This window comes from Cyrtonyx montezumae, unplaced genomic scaffold (genome assembly GCF_038088225.1).
Source record: "Cyrtonyx montezumae isolate F1298 unplaced genomic scaffold, pur_monq_1.0 scaffold_6, whole genome shotgun sequence".
In the NCBI taxonomy this organism is placed as follows: Eukaryota; Metazoa; Chordata; class Aves; order Galliformes; family Odontophoridae; genus Cyrtonyx; species Cyrtonyx montezumae.
In genome coordinates, this window is record NW_027072067.1 from 4,344,934 (window position 1) to 4,362,816 (window position 17,883).

A 17,883-nucleotide genomic window follows, 5' to 3' on the forward strand; every position below is an offset into this window, starting at 1 on the left:
TTGTAGAACTATATGATATAATGGTGGTAAAAGCAGAACTGTTGCATGAGAAATTGAAGCAGCTGACTGCTGAACATTGCTGCTGTTCAGGATAATACAGGGTAAAGAGGTCACGTCCTGGGTGAAGATCAGTCACGTCCTGAAAGACAGTCTACATCTTGGTGAGACTTTGAGCCAGATGGCATTTGGTGCCGAGCATCTTTTCAGCCAAAGGAATTGCTCTGCACTTCACCTTCAAGCCTGTGCTTGTGCCACAGCTTTCCAATATTTTCTGCTCAACTCTCTGATATCTAGAGTGGCAGAGATACATATGGAGCCCAAGAGGGAAAAGCATCCCATCGTCTGTGTGAGTGACTTGGGAATGTAAGGTGAAGAAGGTGGAGGGCAGAGGATTTTTAAGACTTGAAAATCAAAACAGCCCCCAGTGTTCCCCTTATCTATCAATTAAAATCAAACTAGTTTCTTTTTATCAAGATCGAGAGATGCCACACAGGCTGACTGTGATATTAGTGAGGTGATCTGTGGTGTAGGAAGTCCAGGTTCAGATGCTTCACGTGCCATCACCAGGACACATCTGGGCTGTTGGCTGCTATGCTTGATCTCATGTTGTCACTGTTAGTTCTGAGCTTGGGTTGAACCTCAAGCAGGTCAGACCCTGTTGGTCTGTGACGAGACACAGTGTTTGTGCCTGACAGCACAGCTTCAAAATCACACAGGCTCCAAAATATCTTGTTCTAATGATGGGATAAAACAACTGCTGCTTCCCTGGATCACTCCCTGCTCTGAAGATGGAGGGATCTGAGAGAGGGCTGTTCCCAGGGTGGGTGCTGGGAGCACAGTGTGAGAGCGTGCAGTGCTGTGCAGAAACACAGCTTAAGGTCAGACTCAGCTCCAAAGCTTCCCCAGAATCCCAAATCCTCTTTTTATATGAGTTCCACCAAACACAAACAATTCAAGAATTTCATCTTCTCCTACTATGGTGGAAAAGCCTGAATGCTTCTCTAAACTTTATTAAATAGCTCCAGCGTGTTCCCGAGGTGAGGGTCCTGCTTGGCTTCTGAGAGCCTGTATCTTTGTGTTTGGTGTGAACAAATCGGTCACTGATGCCAGTTGGCAGAGAGGAAGAGAAATAACACAGCCCGTTGCAAAGAGGAGAGGGAAAAAGGCAGCTTTGAGCCTTGTGTCTGCCATCTGACAAGGACCTCAGTCCATGGCAGCTTTTCAGAGACCTCCACGAGGGCTTACGGCACATCCCTGCTATCTGCTTCCACTTATGTTCCTCTCCTAGGGATTACCCCCGTGCCAGGTTTCGAGCCTAAGCACCATACATTCCAGTGCCAGCCTGGAGCGCAGGGAGAAGCATTTTGTAGCTTCAGTTTTGGAATGTACCCCACTGGTAGCAACAGGCTGGTGGGACAGGCAGGAGCCCTCCCCTGGGCCAGGTCTCTCTGGCAGGCAGCAGCTCTCTCATCACCAGGGGTTTGTCAGAGCGTGTGGTATGCTAACATCCTGCCAGCTCACCTTTCCTAAGCTGAGTCGAAAGCATTATTCCCACCCGTGCAAACACGGTGTCTGCCACACGTCTGCTGGTTTCTCCCCGCTGCACTGAGGCGAAGCAGCCGTTCCTTGTCAGTCATTGACCAAAAGCTGTTGATTCTGGAACGACTGACTGCACTGGTTGTAAGGGATGCCAAAAGCCCCTGAAAGCTGGGAGGCAAAGGTGTTTTCTTTTTAAATGAATTAAGCTGTAGAAGGAATTTCCCTGAGAGCTTGTTTGATATCTGGAATAGGAATGGCTTTCCGTCTCCATCTCCACCTACTCAGCACTCAGAGCCACATCCACAGAGCCTGCAGACAACATCTGCCCTCTCCTCTGCATCGCAGCTCCTCTGCATTTTGTTGACAGGTGGCAAACATTCCAGGTGGGTTTGCCTCCAGTGTGCTCACTGGGTCACTTACAGACTTAGCTTAGCCTGGGGAGAATAAAGCCTCGGGAGAATATAGCCATCGTAGAGCTCGTTTTCTGTTGTATGAGTATCAGGCATTTCTGACAGGGCAGAGCTGGAGTTCGGTCCACTTTGTTTAAACCACAGCCTGTTCCTGAGCCGCCCGCTAGCACTGGGGCCTGGCACATCCCACCTTACAGACGTGCTCTGCTCTTTCCCCAGAGGGAAGCCTGCAGCTCCCTGCTTCCTTCTGAGCCAGCATGCAGAAGCACGGTGCAGGCACACAGGAGAGCAACCCCGCAGTGTGAGCAACCTCTGCAAACAAGCCTTTCAAGAGGTAAAGCAGCTCTACCTGTACCTAAAGGCACAGATAGAACCTGCTGGCACTGTAAGCCTCCTGCCCCTTGGCTCCCATAGGAAACAGGACCTATACCAGCATCTGTAAATAAATATCCCACTGCGCCTTTAGACACTTAAATACCTTTCCAAACCTGGCTGCTTGCCTGTTTCCCATGCTCTGCTGCTGCTGCTTTACTTCTGCACGGCAGCAGGAGTAAGCTCAGCTGCACGGAGGCTGTGTTGCACCAAACAAAAGCCCTCTGACCGCTTCCCAGCACCTAGCTGCTGTAGTTTTAAAAACGACTCTCCTTGGCTATTTTCTTTTGCCTTTTATTCATTGTTTTCTTGCTTACTTTATACGTCTGGTGCCTCCCAGCTAACATACCTTTGCTGAGCTCCTGGGTGGAAAGAAGGAGGATTTACCTGAGTCCAGCCCACCTGCGTGCGGTAAGTGATGGCAAGGGTTGTAATGAGGGTGTTAGGGGGGATGCAGAGCTACAGCCACGGTGTTCCAAGCTTCCCACTGGGATTAGGGAACATAAGCACTGCTGGGGAGAAAGAACATGGGAGAGTTCAGATCTTGGAGAACGGAGCAGATGCAAACATGTGACACACAACTGAGATGCTGTGCTCCAAGAGAGGCAAATTTCCCCCAGCTGTGCCTGGAGTGGGTGGCTTGTGCTTTTCCTGTGCCTGGGCTGGTTGACAGCAGCTGCCACAATGGGATTTCCTTCGTGTTCATGTTAAGGAGCTTCACTTTGTGCAGCTTGCAGCTTATCTAGGTAAAAGTGATTTTAGTAACAAACAGCTGACCTTGGGTTGAAGCTCCGAGTGGCAATTTGAATCTCTCCCAATGTTAAATAAATCGAAGCCACCGTATTTCAAGGAAAAAGATCCCAAGCTGCTCTTTGTTGTGAAATTCCACCAGGAGAAATGTGTTTTCGAGGCGCTCTGATGTATTTCAGGTTCACTCTGGGGCTCGGCATTTCACAGCAGCTGGTTCTCTGATTATTTTCTATTAAGCACCAACTTCCAGTAACATCAGTGGGAGCAGGATTTTAGCTCTAAATCTATTATTAACTAATACAGCACAACAATGCCTGGCTTTTGTTCTGTTTTGTTTTCTCCCAGGGTCGGAACGTGTGTGTATCCCATTAACTCTGTCCTCGCTGCTCTCAAGATGTCCCACACAAATGATTTTTTCTTTTTTTTGGTAAGAAAATATATTTTACTAGGCAGTTTTATGAGAGCTGACAAAATGCCTCATAAATAACCCAGCAGGAAATATGGGGTAAATAAAATTTTTACAACTTTATCATAAACCTGAGAAGTCTTTCGGTTCCTTTTCGAATGGAATGAGCAAGGTATTTCATTAAAGGAAAAGACATGCTCTCTAAAGCCCAACAATTACAGACACAATGCCTTTTTAACCTGCAATTCAGTCAAACAGGTTTGGTGGCAGTGGAAAATGTAAAAGGCCCTGTTTTGACACTTTGGGTCATGCTCCTCACGGGTCAGTCTGTGCTCTGGGTTCCCTGCACAGCAGAGCTGGAGGACTGATCTGCCTGATCTGCCCCAAGCTGCCCAGGACCTCTCAGGAGCCACGTATGGGGAACGTGCTTAGGGCAGGCTGCAGCGTTGCACAGGGGGATGCGACTGGGGCCCTGAGTGAAGGGGGAATACAAACAAATATGGTCGTTGGGTCTTCAGCACAAGCCTGAATGGCGATGAGCTGGTCAAAGACCAAGTGTCTGAAATAGAAACTCTTGGAACAACCCTCAGTCCCCAAACTTTGCGTGAAGGGGGAATTCAGCTCTCAGCAGGAGCATCTTTGACGCGTGATATTTTGGTACTGTGGGAAGACGGGAGGGGGTGCCCCTTTTGTGTCCTTTGCACTTGTAAGGATTCACATTGACAGCTGTGACTGTTTTCTACTTCACGGTGAAAACAGAAATCTGGCAGAATATAACCTGGGTTGTACGTATGGGTGTGTGAGAAGTATGGAAACAGCCTTCCAGAGGAAGGGGCAAAATGCCACTGTATGCCAACTGAGTCTGATGAAATACTAGAGAAAAGTGACCTGGAGCGAAGGAAGGCCTTTACCCATTCTCACACCCCTGGTTCTCTGGTCTGCCCCACTCGTGTTTCTGTGTCAGCTGAAAACAGAGAGGAACAGCAGAACTGGAACCCTTCGCACCCATATGTCACCTTCCCCGTGCCGTGAGCAGAGCCCATCAGAGGGAGGCCAGAGTGAACTCCACCACCGTGACCTCACCTTGCTGGCACCGCAGGTTATGCCACTATGGCTCCCACCTCTCCTCCAGGGCCTGATTGCATAAAGCCCACCTCCCTCCCTCCCAGGCGCTCTTGCATTCCCCTGTACTCCCATCCCTCCAGGCTTACCCACCCACCCTCAGATCACACAGGGTCCTTAGGACATCTACAGCAACTTCCTAGGGCATGTCACATCAGGAAGATATTTAAAGCCTTTGTAGATCTAATGCTTTCTAAATAGGGAGGTAAGCTCACCCCAAAATACCACTCCAGAGTGCTTTTGATGCTGATTTCCTTTATGAGCACTTTGGGAATGGGGCACTTTGGGGATAGCTGCTCCCTGAGCCAACAGGTCTGCAATCCTGCTGCCTGCTCATAAACCAAGCTGAGCGCTCAGAGCTGACACTGGAGCCAAGTCAGGGTGTCCCTGGGAGCTTTGCCTGTATAAGAGCTCCAGGCTCTGGCACGCTGTCTGGAAAGCACTGTGTAAATAGGAGAGACAATTATTGCAACCCTTTCCCAAAAGGAAATTCCATATTGGCACAGAACGGGGCGTTGTACAGCACAGCGCAGCCCTGACAGAGCAAGCTGCCCTGGCAGCGACTGACAGCACGCCGAGGGAAATTGGCTCTTTGGTGGGGGCATGTGCTTTAGTGGAAGCCCATATGTTACAGAGTTATCTGCTGTGAATCCCCCAGCATTATCCCCACGCCTCTGTCACCGCCCCCCTGCCTCTGCCCTCCCCTCGGGCCCCCATCTCGACGCAGGGGTTAAATAAAATATCATTTCCTCCTGATTTAGCCTTTGTCTTTGGCAATCAAAATGCCCTTCAGGCCCCCATGGAGTCAACCTTGCAGGTCAGGGTAGGACATGGGAAACCCCTTCCCAGGCATTTCACTGCAGATAATGTCATGGCTGATTCATGAGATCGCTCCAAGTGCTGCCTTCCGCCACAGCTGCTCCTTTCGGTGCTGAAGCTTCTTGGCTCCTTGCTCCTCTTCCCTCCTGGTGACAACACCTCTCCTGCTGGCTGGATTTTACGAACTGGTTTCCTGGGCAGCCAGGAGAGATGGACGAGGTGCTCAGAAGGGAAAGAGGAAAGAAGGGGTCTGTTTCTGCAGCAGCACGGCTCTGTGGAGGGCAGGAACAGGGTAGAAGCCACCAAATTGACCCTGCTCCAAAAGGGCCAGAGGTGGGGGAACATGTATACTTGCCTATAAATTCAGCATTCAGCATCATCCGTGTGTCACTCCTCAGTTTAGGGCACGGTACTAAATCATAGAATCGTGGAGACATAGAATGGCTTGGGATGGAAGAGACCTCAGAGATTATCTAGTTCCAAATGATGGCGTATAACTGTGTATGTTAAAGCTCTTCTCATCTCCCGTTTGGCATTTCTTTGGAGAGTCCCACTAACATAACACACAACAGAGATCATGTTAGTAAAAGCACCACTGGTGGAAGGGGAAGACCTATGAATGTCAGTGTGTTCCCTGTCTTTAATTATTGGCTGCTGTTATTTTAACCTCTCTTTCCTCCTGTAGTTTTACATATTTGGGTTGAAAGTGCAAAGAGGCAGCAAAGTGGGAGATGGAGAGCTTCACCCTGCAATGTGCAGCACAGGTACAATGGAAGGGAGGCAGCAGTGGTTTTGTAGTTTGTGAGGACTTGAGCAGTTAGGTGTGGGGTGAGCCTCCAGGTGTCCAGCTTACACAGCTGCATGCTCAGCCCTGTGTGTGAACACCCATGTGTTTTGCATGACCGACTCGTGGGCCAAAGCACCCTGTATCTTTGGTGGATGGAGCTGCAGGGAACTGGCTCGCAGGAATTGAGGCTGTTCCCTGTTTTCCCTTGCAGAAATAGAGCCTTACTTTAAAAGCTACAAGTTTTTATTTTCCACTAGGCAGCCTGCTAACTAACTACCTTAAAAAATAAAAAATAAAAATTTGAAAATCAGAGGGATACAGCCAGAGTGGCGGAAGGGAGAGTCAGGAATGGAGGACAAATGGCCCCTGCCCAGCCATGGTCCCAGCCCCCATTAGCACCCAGCTAACATCCCTCCCTTTGGTAAACAGAGACAGGCAGGTTGGCACCTTGTCTCCTGCCAGGAAGGCGCTGGCCCTTTGTTCCCTGCCTGGCAGATGGGGGCTGGAGGTTGCCTGAGGGGTCTGGTTCGGGGGAAGGCCTCCAACAGGCAGGACAGCTATGAGTTCCCCCCTATGAAAGAGCTGGGCAAAATAGTTTCTATCTCCTCTGATGGTTCTTCCTTTTTTTTTTTTTTTTTAATAACTTTGACAAAATATAAATAGTCTATCGTTTTCCTAACTGAGCCTCTTGTTTATATAGGAACTGAGAGGGAAACCTGGGATTTGGAGCCAAATTTTATTTCTGGAGTGGGAGAAAGCCAAAATTCTGACGGCAGGAATGTGTGCATATCTGAAATACTTCAAATCCTTGCGCAAACTTTCTTAAAAGGTTAGAATTTGGCTCACGAGTCAGTGAAATGCAAGTTTTACGGAGTCCTAATACGTGCCAATCCCTGCTCCCAGCCCTAAGGGATTTGCTGGGTGTTACCCTTGGTTGCTTGCTGTGGGGGGTGACCGAGGCAGACAAAGAGGAAATAACCTAGCTAAGGCCACACGAGTCAAAGAAAAGCCCATAGATATTTGGACATGTTTTAGCTAGGTCTTCTTCTAAGGCCACTGCACCGCATACATAGATATCGTAAACTCTTTCAGCCTCCTACACCAGAAAAATCCAGGCAGTTCCTCCTCCCTCAGCCTCTGCTGTTTATTGTGTGAGCCTGCCTTAACCGACGCAGATACATCACTGAAAATATTTATATTGATTTCTCCAGGGAAGGTGTCAGGTGCTGCACAGAGGTTCATGGCACATCTCCCTTCCCAGCTCAGATGTGTCCTTGTGGATGAGAGTCTCCAGGTTGAAACCTACCTCAGTCACCGAGACCCGTCGTGCTGTTATGGAGGTCCCAGGCTGCCTGGTGACAGGAAGATGCCCACATAGCTCTTGGCATGATTTGTCCCCTTGTTTCATTATTTTCCTTCCCTACTCTGACCTATTATTAACAGACCCACCTTCTACCTAGTGCTTCTGTTTCCCCTGATATATTTGTAAAAGGCCTCTTATTCTCCTTAATCCCTTTGGCTATAATTAACTCATTCTGCATTTTTGCTGCCCTTATCTTTTCCCTGCAAGCCTTAACTGACTGAATATTCTTGTTTGGTTGCCTCCCTGTTTTCCATTTCTACTAAAGGTTTTCTTTGTAGTCCTTAGATCTCTGAGTGGGCTATTGCACACTTTTCTTTCTTGCTTTATTTACTCCTTTTTTCTATCTCCCTTCAGTTTTTGTGCCATGTAAGGACTCCATCTTCCTTGCACCCAGGTGCATTCGTATATTCCCACGTCCTCAGGCTGTTCCCTTCTTTCATCCGATACCTTTTGTTCTACGTGCAAAGTGAAAACTGTCTTATTTTGTGTAAGGTTTATTTTTGAGCCAGCAGTGCCCCAGAATTAGAAGTGCTGAATGTGCTCTATCAGGGAGATCTCCAACATCGGTGCCAAAACTGCCTTTAGAGTTTGGGCCTTTGTAACTTTCCAGCTTTTCTTCCTCAATGGGAGGAGGAAATTTGCAGCGCACGGTGCAGATCCAGTGTATTACCCCCAGGGAAAGGTGCTGGGGTGATGAGCCGTTGCGTGGGGATGGTGGAGAGCTGTCTGCCGTCACGGGGCTCAGGGCTATCCCAACCACCATTTTAGGCTGCAGATGGCTTGGGGTCAGGCCACAGCCTCGCTGCTTGACCCACTGCTATCAAGAGGAAAGCTTTGCTGCTAACAAAGAGCTGTAAACAGAAGTGAGGGCTCCAGCCATGCTTCCCATCTCCCTGCATGATGTGATGGGTGGGAACGGTGAAGGCACAGCCCTTCTTGCGTCCCCATTATAGTGGAAACAGGTGAAAAGAGACCCCTTGGAGTGACAGAGGTTGGAGGAGAGTTGCAGCTGAAGCTGTTGTCCCCCAGGAGGCTCCCAGCCAAGCCTCCCCCTTCTCTTCAGCCTCACAGCCCATGCAGCTCACCCAGGGAGATGGCAACAGTTTGAAGAGGGAATAAAGAAAACAAAACTGTTTTTACTCTATAATCAGCTCACTCTGCCCTTCCCAACATGTTGCCCCAGGCCTGGGCCTCAATGGAGGTAAGGTCTGTGCTACTCAGACAGCGATATGGCAGCAGGGAGGAGGGAGCTGGATGATGGCTAGTGGTGGCTGCCCCCTTTGCTCTCCTCTAGCATCAGGTTCTGCCACTCTGGTGCTGCGGTTCAGCAGGGTAGGGCAGGGAGGGAAGGAGGAAGGAGTGGGGGAGCTGAAAAAAAAAAAAAAAAAGAAGAAGAAAAAAAAAAAGGAGAGAGAGAAAAGGCAGTCATTTTGGGCCTGGGCATGGTGGTGGTTTCACCGCTTCCGTTGCCTCATCCACCTTTTCAGACACGCATGAGGAGACTTCTGAGAAATGGCCCTGGGCTGGCCCCAGGCACTTCAGCATAACTGTGCACACGCGTGTGTGTGTGAGCACGCAGCCCTGCACACATGCTTGCATGCTGGGATCCTTCCCTCGAGGCCGGGCTGCTCCCAGGACACACTCTCTCCTGCACACCTACCACCCTCTTTCCACAAAAGAGATTTCTTTCATTTCCCAAGAGAGGAAGAGGTGGGAGAGAGGGAACTAGAAGGCTGCAAAGTCCCCATCCTCTTATCTCACCTCCCTCTCCTTCTGTCACTGCCAGCCAGCTCCACATTCAGGAGCCAAGGCTACAAGTAGGCAAAGCTGGACAAATGTGCTTTTCACCTTGTGAGAAGTTCCTGTTGCTTTGTAGAGTGGTTTGCTGTTGTTGTTGTTTCCAGCATTTGTGTGCTTTGCCTCTCAGAGAAACTTCAATACCGTTCTAACTCTGCAGGGCTAAGCTGCTGTTGGGTTAAGGTGAGCATGCCTTGTGCTGTGCTTGTAGTATTTTCTTTCCCTAAGTTATCCCCTCCTCACTGCCAGCCAGCCCCAGGAGGCTTGTCTTCATGCATATTGACAATTACCTTGTGCTAGAGCAAGGCTTTTCCAAACCCTTAGCAAATCTGGCATTTCAAAGGGATATTGCTGTCAAGCGCCCAGCTTGTCACAGAACCGTGAGCTGGAGCCAGTGAAGCAGCAGGTGGTACCCAGGTGTGCTAGGTTAATCCTCAACTCTTTAAAGCCAGTTACTTTCTCTTGTGAGTAACTCAAATGAGCACAGGGGAAGCAGAGGGTGTAGCCCTTGTTATTTCACAGTAGTTTGCTGCTTGCTGGCTCTCCCTTATTTCTACAAGGTAGGTGGTAATGCTTCCCTTGTGTTGTGTGTGGAGACATTAAGGTAGTGGCTAAGGTCTTGCTCTTTGCAGAGCCGTGGCAAAGCAGCTTACATCAGGTAGCCCAGGGCTTCCATGGCTGCGAGGTGGTGTTTCTGAGTCTGTTCAGAGCATCCTGGTGTTGTGCTGTGGCTTGTGTGGAGCAGGTGATGGAGGGAGCCTGGCTGGCACTCCTGTTTCTTTGCCTGATGCTGCAGTTATAAACAACAAGTATCAATCAGAAGCTTTGCCTGAAAGGCAAGTAGGTGTTGCCCCCATTTTAATAAGGGAAATCCTGTGCACAGAGATTTCAGGACCTGGTGGCTGGAGTGCAGAAGGCACAGAAAGAAAGTTTGCTTTTGCAGAATGTTTCCCAAGGCATCCAAGGACTCTTGCAAACCCGCAAAGCTTGCCACAGCTGCAACAAAAGAGGAAGAGTCCACAGCAGAACTTGGTGCATATTAAACCTTGAAAATAGGTCTCTTTTTGTGGTGAGTTCTATTTGTATAAATGCATACGTATGTGAACATGAAGAGAAGAGCTGAGTTTGTTCACCACTGGGACTAAAAGTGAAAGCAAGCTGTAGGAGTGCCAGCAGGGGTGGTGATGTCAAGCAGAGACAAGGATAGATCGCAGAGTGACATGCAGCAGTGGCATCACAAGGAGGATTGGTGTTCTTCCCGGGCCCTGTAGGTATTAACGGAGCAGAAGTAAATGAGCATGGTTGGTTTGTGAGCCACAAAGGTAAATTCTGCAAGAGTGGGAATGTGAGAGATGCTGGAAAGAGTGCCCTGAGAGATAGGGTGCAGGTGAAAAGATGCACAGCTGGCACCAAGAGTATGCTCCAAAAGGAACACAATCCCTGTGGGGTGCTAAGGAATAACACAGTGAGGAAAAAAGTGAAATGAGATTTAAAATGGGAGCATCTGGTCCCATATGCTGGTCCCATGTTGGTTCCTGTCAGTCCTTACACAATGTAAGGCAGTTGCTGATGAGTCCAGTGTTGTGTGGGCTCCAGGTTGGCCCCTGTGAGACTCCACCTGAGGTGACTGCAGTCCTGTGCATTGAATCAGGAGCTTGCAGTCAAAGGTTACTGGACCTTTTCTGAGGAGGCATGTGTCCCTTGTGGACAGCTTTGCTGGTGCTGGAATGACACTGGCCAAAGGAGTCTCGCTAAGGTCAGGAAATTCAAGGAGCCCATGTCTGAACAGTGTCTGTAAGAGTTTCCTTCATTGGATGAGCCTGGTGCATGCTTCATGATCATACCTATGGAGTGGCTTGCAGTCACAGCTGCATGCTTTGCCTGCTTGACATTTTCAGCTTCATGCGTTGGTTCTTCAATGCATCGTCACAACCCTGTGTGAGGATGGTAAATTCCACCTTAACAGAGTCGGGAGGGGCACTATGTTGTCTGGATAAGAAGGTGTAGATCTCATTCTAAGTTTCTGAAGTTCATGCTTCCTGGACAGATTGCCTCCTGGATCACTTTGGAAAGCACAGAAGAAGGAACTGTTCTGGAGAGCCCTGCTAGTACTACCTCAGTCCTTGTGAGTGCAAGGTCAGCAGAGGAAAAGCTGCTCCCTGCTATGTCTGGACTGCAGGCAAACGGGCTCTGCTGGGCAGGTCTCAACCCTTGTTCCCTGGTCAGCTGGGCTAGGGACGTGGCTGGAGCTCCCTAACCTCTTTCAGTCTGCACACCTGATCTCAAGGAGTCAGGGCAGAGCTGCTGCAACCTTCCATGTGGAGGAACTGAGGGCTGGCTGAGACCAGGGGTTACAGTAAGTATTGTTTCCTTCCCTGACATTATCTGCGTCTCACCTTCCACTGGAGCAAAATTCACTTCCTGGTGTGAAAGTGGTGGAGAAAGAGATTAAAGCAAGCAGATAATGTAGTGGGAAAGCATTTCTTTGCATCTTTCCTGGATAGAAGCACTGTCTCTGTTCCCATCACTTTCAGGACCAGCTGTGGTTTCTGGCAATGGCAGACACAGACATTGCCCTCCAGGTTCCTTTCCCTTTCATTACCCTCTGGAGAACAGGACTCTTGTTAAAAGCCATGGATGTATTGCTGGGAGCCAGCTCTATTATGCACCAGCCAGTGAAGCAAGATAGGCACACTCTCCCACAATCTAGGGATGCCCTGCTGATCTGTTACCAATGGGACTATCTTTAGAGCCTGCCCTTTTCCAGAGCCTGCCCTTTTCCATGTCCCAATGGGACAACACCTGCCCACCAGAGGATGAAGAGGAAACCTGTTGTGATGGGGAAAAAAGGTCAGAGTTCTCCCCAGAGAGCTAGTGAGGCTGTTTGATTAAGAGCATCTTTCTACTAGGCAGCTGGTTAGTTAGCAAAGCATCCAACTCAGCTTCACCTCTGTGAAAGAGAGAAAATCTCCACGTATCACTTGCTATGATCCCTATTTTACTCTCTCATATAAACCACAAGAAATCTAGGAAAGTCATTGTGGAAAAATTCTGTAGGATAAACAGGCTCCAAGGGGTCAGAAGTGAGCTATCGATGGCCCAGGGGCTGCTCTGTGTCACACAGTCCATTGGCCCTGTCCGGAGCAAGGGTGGAAGAGTTCAGGCATGACTGGATGCATTTGTCTACACTGGTTGGTTTTTGGTCTGGTTTTTTTTTTCGTTTTGGGGATCCTGGCAGGAGTGTAAACATGAGCAAAGCTTTATTTCACTGGATGCAGCACGTAACAAGAAGTTCACCTTCAGTTAGAAAGGATCTTAATATGACCTTCCTTTTTTTTATAAAAAAAGGAGCATTGTTCTGAGCTGTTAAATAGCTGCTGTGTTCCACCCCAGTAATGGCTGCAATTGAGTAGTGAATAATATAGCACTTAGATAAACAGCTGGTGAAATAATTTGGGATCTTTCCGGGGGAGGGGTGGGGGGGGGGGGGGTGAGAGCAGGCAAGTTACTCTACAAAAATAAATCATTATTTGCTCTGCCTAGGAAATGAAGTGTTCTCCTTTCCATCACCAAGTGGGCTGTCGCACGTCCCCTCCCTCCCTTCTGTGCTGGAAGCAGCCCAGTGCTGTTTGCCATACTCATTTACCGTCTTCAATTTCCGAGGAGGTTTGGATTCACGCATCTTTTCTGTATCCCCCTCCCACCCTTGGCTTTTTCTCCACCTCGTCCCCAATCCCCTTAAAAACAACTCTCCCATCCGCTGTCCTGCACTGTCTCCTCTTCTGATCTGGCCACAGGTTGACCATGTTAGAAGAAGTTTGGCTGAACCACTCCTCCCACAACGCGCCGTGTTGCTCAGCACTGCTGTGTCTGCCTCTGCAGGGCAGGACCGAGAAGCACCGGGCGTTGGGTCCTGGCCTCCATCAGATGAACAATTTCCTGTTGAAGGTTACTCACTTCCTGTTTTCTGTATTTAGACAATCCGGGCCTATAGGGAGGCTTTGATTTGTTGTGAACTTCAGCTGCTTTAAGTGTTAAGTAGCGAGAGAGAGCATGACGGGCGGAGGAGGGGAAAGGCCTGGAGACAAATTAGTGCTATTTAATATCGTGACTGTGTTCTCTCGCAGTTTTCTAGTGACGGTCAGAGCACGTGAAAGGAAGGCCAGCAGCTAACAGCATGGGAGATGGAGGCAGCGTGGCTCCACAATGGGCCGTGTGCGTGCAGGGCTGAGGCTGCGTGCAGCACGGGGAGCAGCCGGGCAGTGCACACCAATGACTAATTCCTCCGGTGTGTCACTTCTGCCCTGCACACAGCTGCATGGAAGAGGCAGGGAGGAGCTTCTAACCTGGGGAGAGGAGTGCTGTGCCCTTCCTCGGTGCCTAGCAGCGCGCAGCAAGCGCCGAGCTTTGCTCTGACTTGCCCAGAAGTCTGCTGGGATGAGCGAGTCAGCACTCGCAGGCAGCTGATAGGGCAGGCGGTATCGTTGCGATGCCTGTTTTGCAGAGGGGAAACTGAGGCACGGGGTCGTGTACCTTTGCTCGTTTATCAGAAAGCGAGCGTGGGAGGGATCGTGGTGAGCCCTGGCGCCAGGCGAGCCCTGCTCTGTCTCCTGGGATGCATCGTCACCAAGAGCCCTGTTCCCTGTGCTGGGATCTTTGCTCAGCTGGAGGGCTGCAGCATCACGGAGTGCCTGTGGGCACAGAGGTTTCCTGAGTGACGTGGGTCTGCCTGCCCCCTTCTCTTCTAACAGGTCAACTGGCAAAATGAGACACTTTCACTTGGGGCTACAAAAAAGGGGGAGGGGGGGGTGGGAAATTAGGGTAAGAACTGAAATACAGTAGGAGGTGGTAAATGAATGTAAATTTGACAGTAAAATCCCTTGTGAGTTTCCGGAGATGCCCAGAGGTCCCTCCAGCGGTATAACCTGCTATCAAAATGCCAGTGTGGCTAGGTGGGAGTGAATGGAAAATAATCATAACCAAAACAGTCAACTTAATGTTCTTTTGTGTCCCAGGGAAAGAAATCTCCTGCATCCTCTCTTGTGATGGAGGGTGGGGACAAGAAGTCGAGCTCTAGAGGAAAATGAAGTAATTGGGGAAGACTTGAGTGGAGTGTTCGTAAGTAACAAGTCCATGCTCACACTCTGCCATCGACAGGCCCAACTTCAAATGATTTATGGATGCCATTGGTCCTCCTGAGCCGGAGCCAACTTTCCTGCAAGTAACCCCCTGCAGCTCAGAGTGCAGAACCATACAGAAGTGGGAGCAGGATGTAGGCAGGTAGCTGGCTTCTCCTTGGCATTGCTGCATAGGTTGGGTTAACGTTATACTTCCTTGATACAGTTTTTATAGACCAAACAGTAGCAGTTCCCTCCCCCTGTGGTTATGTAGAAACCTTTCCTTGAGGGAGGGGTTGGTTCCCTATTGTGTTACCTGGTGGCTAGTTTTTTCCTTTCTTTTTTTTTTGCGTCTGAAAGTGACACTCAGACTGAACCAAGATTCCCTGCAGAGAATTGTACCCAGCACTGTTCAAGCAAACAGTGTTTGTGAATCGGCACCAGCCAGCTGCTGAGGTTTGATCTGTTAGATCCAGAGCAGCCTGGTTTGCACTCAGATCACCGTGCTTTAAGAACAGTCACTTAATCTCACTTAGAAATGTTTACTTGCAAGGACCAGATGGCCCAGGGAGCTGGGCTAAACGAAGCGTTTTACTTCTAGGTCACGTGTTCTAATCCAGCCCAGGTTAGTAATAAATGAACATATTCACCTGATAGCCCATTTTGGCTCTGGTTTTGGATTTTTCAGGCTGGTTTCCACGGGGAGATGTCGCACCATGAAATCTCCCTCTGTGCCGTGCCATGGTTGGTCGTGTTGGTTGGAGAAGCCAAGGATCAAATGCTCCACAGCACCTGACTCTTTTCTTTTCCAGCCTCCAGGTAAGGGGGAACTGTGCCACGCCGTGCCTCTGCGATGGGCAGCGTTTCAGTTTGCAAGGCTGCCAGTCCAATCCCTCCACCAACGTGAAATTCATTTAAAAGAAATTGGGAAATGTTTAATTGCAGTTGACATATAGGCACTCTCTGCTATGAACTTTACGTGCAGTCACTGATAACAGCATCAGAATTAATGCCTGCTTCCCACTTGTCCTGCTATAAGCAATAAACGTTTGGCAAGTCAGTAAATAACAAAATTCTCATGTGGCCATCTACAGGTCACCGGGATACTTAAGAAGTTTGTGTTAATTATACCATGTTTGCCATCAAAGGGGGGCTATTTACCCTTTGAGCTGTTGCAGGAAAGTGGTGGAGTTGTTTGGAAGTGAAGTCTTGCCACTGAGAAAGTGCAACCTTTGCAAAAAATAATAATAATAATTGAGGAGAAACCTCACTAGACATCATGGAAAATAGGCTACCTTTTCAGCTTTCCTTTTATTTATTTTGTATTTTGACATCAAACACTCCCTGTAACCTAATCTTCTTGGCTTTTGATGTGGCTGTGGAGACATGACAATTAAGCACAGCTTAAAACAATAATCTCGACAACGGGAACCAAAGGCAAGCGATGTCAAGGTTCCCTCCTCACAACAAGCCTGTCTCCTAGTATTTGGTGGTAGTGAAAGGACCATCAATCCCACTTTGTTGTCTCAATACCAGCTCTTTGCTTCCACTTCGCATTGGACTTTACACACTTGCTCCATTTCCATTCCCTGCTGTTTGTTTTCCTTCTGCTTTGCAAAATGTCTGGAGTCAAACACAATGCATGCATTGCAGGGGAATGGTTTGTTCTTATGCTGCTTAGTGCCACCTGTTTGTTTCCGTGTTGTAGGATCTGTGTCCATCCTGACACGGGCATGGAGCACAGCCCCAGTGCTGCCAGCAGATGGAACAGACCCTGTGAGATGCCTACAGAGAGGCAACATCGAGGTGAATCCTCATCAAAGCCTGGGCTTGGGCGTGTGATGTGCAACCAGAGCAAGTGGTTGGACTATTCGAAGTTATTTTAAAATGATGTGGTTGGTGCTCCTGTTCTCTCCTCCCGAGAGTGTGTCTGGCATTCAAATATGGAGCAAGGGTGGGTGACTTTACTTATAACCTGATCTTTAAACCTGTCTGAGGATGAACATGTTTCTTCGTAAATGAAGCTTGCATGGTATGCTTTTTTTTTTTAATGGGTGTTTGCACTAAGCCTCACTAAACAAGTTAGTGAGATGATTAACTCATCTGAAATGGCACAGGAAGGCCTTGTCCTGGCCGTGTGGGCTTTGTGAAGCACGTCCAGAGCTGCTGTAGCTCCATGTCATCTGCTTGCTAGCAGGGCTCGCAAACGGGGCTGGGAGGAGGCTGTGCTGCTCACAGGCAGTGATATGAAAGGTTGGAATTTGCACATGTTCACTGAAGAAGGAAGTGAGGGGTTTTTTTTGTTGTTGTTTTTTTCTTAATAAGCAAGGAGTTATCCCAGGCTGGCTTCCACAGAAGTGAGCTGCAACTCCCAGGGGGTCGAAGGAGGAAACCCAAAGTTCATTAGCAGTTTTCTTGTGAACGTTGTTTTAGTTGCAGTGGCACTCACCCCAGCACATGGCAGGGACGCTCACAGGGCTTTGTTTCACTTTGTACAGCCCCAAGAGTTCCTCGAGTGGGTCAGACTGGAGCATGTGATGAAAGCAGCCACAACGTGCTGGCCACGGGAAAGCTGTGGTGGTGAACCCTTGTCCCCACGAGCAGGACAGCAAGGGAGCTTTGGACTGACTGCCTCCCTTTGCTCCTTTCACGCCATGGATGACACCAAATGGTAAGAAACAGGCACGGTGTTCCCTGTCACAGCAGTGCAGGAGCCTGTGGAGGGCCGTGCCTGGCCTAGCAGAGGCTCTGCCCTGAAACCCATTGGGATGCTTTTCCAAACGTACAGTGTAACTTTGCTAACAATAATATTTCTTGTCCTTGCTGACAGAAAGCTGGGCACGGGTCGTTTCACAAAAAAAAAGGTATTTTATTATTCTTAGCAATATTCACCTTGAAGGAATATGAGGAAAGCATACGCTTTTTACAGACAATATATAAACATGTTGTACATAATTAACAATAACTTAGTTCACTAATCCAAAAATAAGCAAAATTAAAAAAAAATTAAAAACAGAAAATACTGCAGTTTTTTTTAATATGCTGATACAAGTACAAAATAATTTAAACCTCAACTGCCATTGTCTATGCTGCAGTGACCGACAATATATTGCACTTTGTCAACTGTATCAGTAATCCCTGTCTTCCACCCACGTCCCTTCCCCACCCCCTGCACAAATCCTACCGAAATTTGAGTCGGGTACAAATAATGTACAACTGTACCATTGTAAAAGGTAAAAAGTAAAAAGGATCCAAATCTTCCCTTTTTTTTTTCCCTCAGTAGATTAAGAAGGGTTGTGATTTCTCCCAACCGATTTTTGTTGCCTGTTCCTTTCCACTTCTTTACAAAGTGCACCTATATGCCTACGCAGACCAGAAAAAGGATGAAAGCAGGGTTTCCC

General features: G+C 48.7%; 1 long non-coding RNA gene across 1 annotated transcript; it reads left to right on the forward strand.

The window, feature by feature from the left end:
- The first annotated feature begins 2,508 nt into the window (after nt 1–2,508).
- LOC136057252 (uncharacterized) lies at nt 2,509–3,607 on the forward strand. Its single transcript, XR_010623003.1, has 2 exons — nt 2,509–2,732; nt 3,417–3,607. It is a non-coding gene; the product is annotated as an uncharacterized LOC136057252 (long non-coding RNA).
- The last annotated feature ends 14,276 nt before the right edge of the window (nt 3,608–17,883 follow it).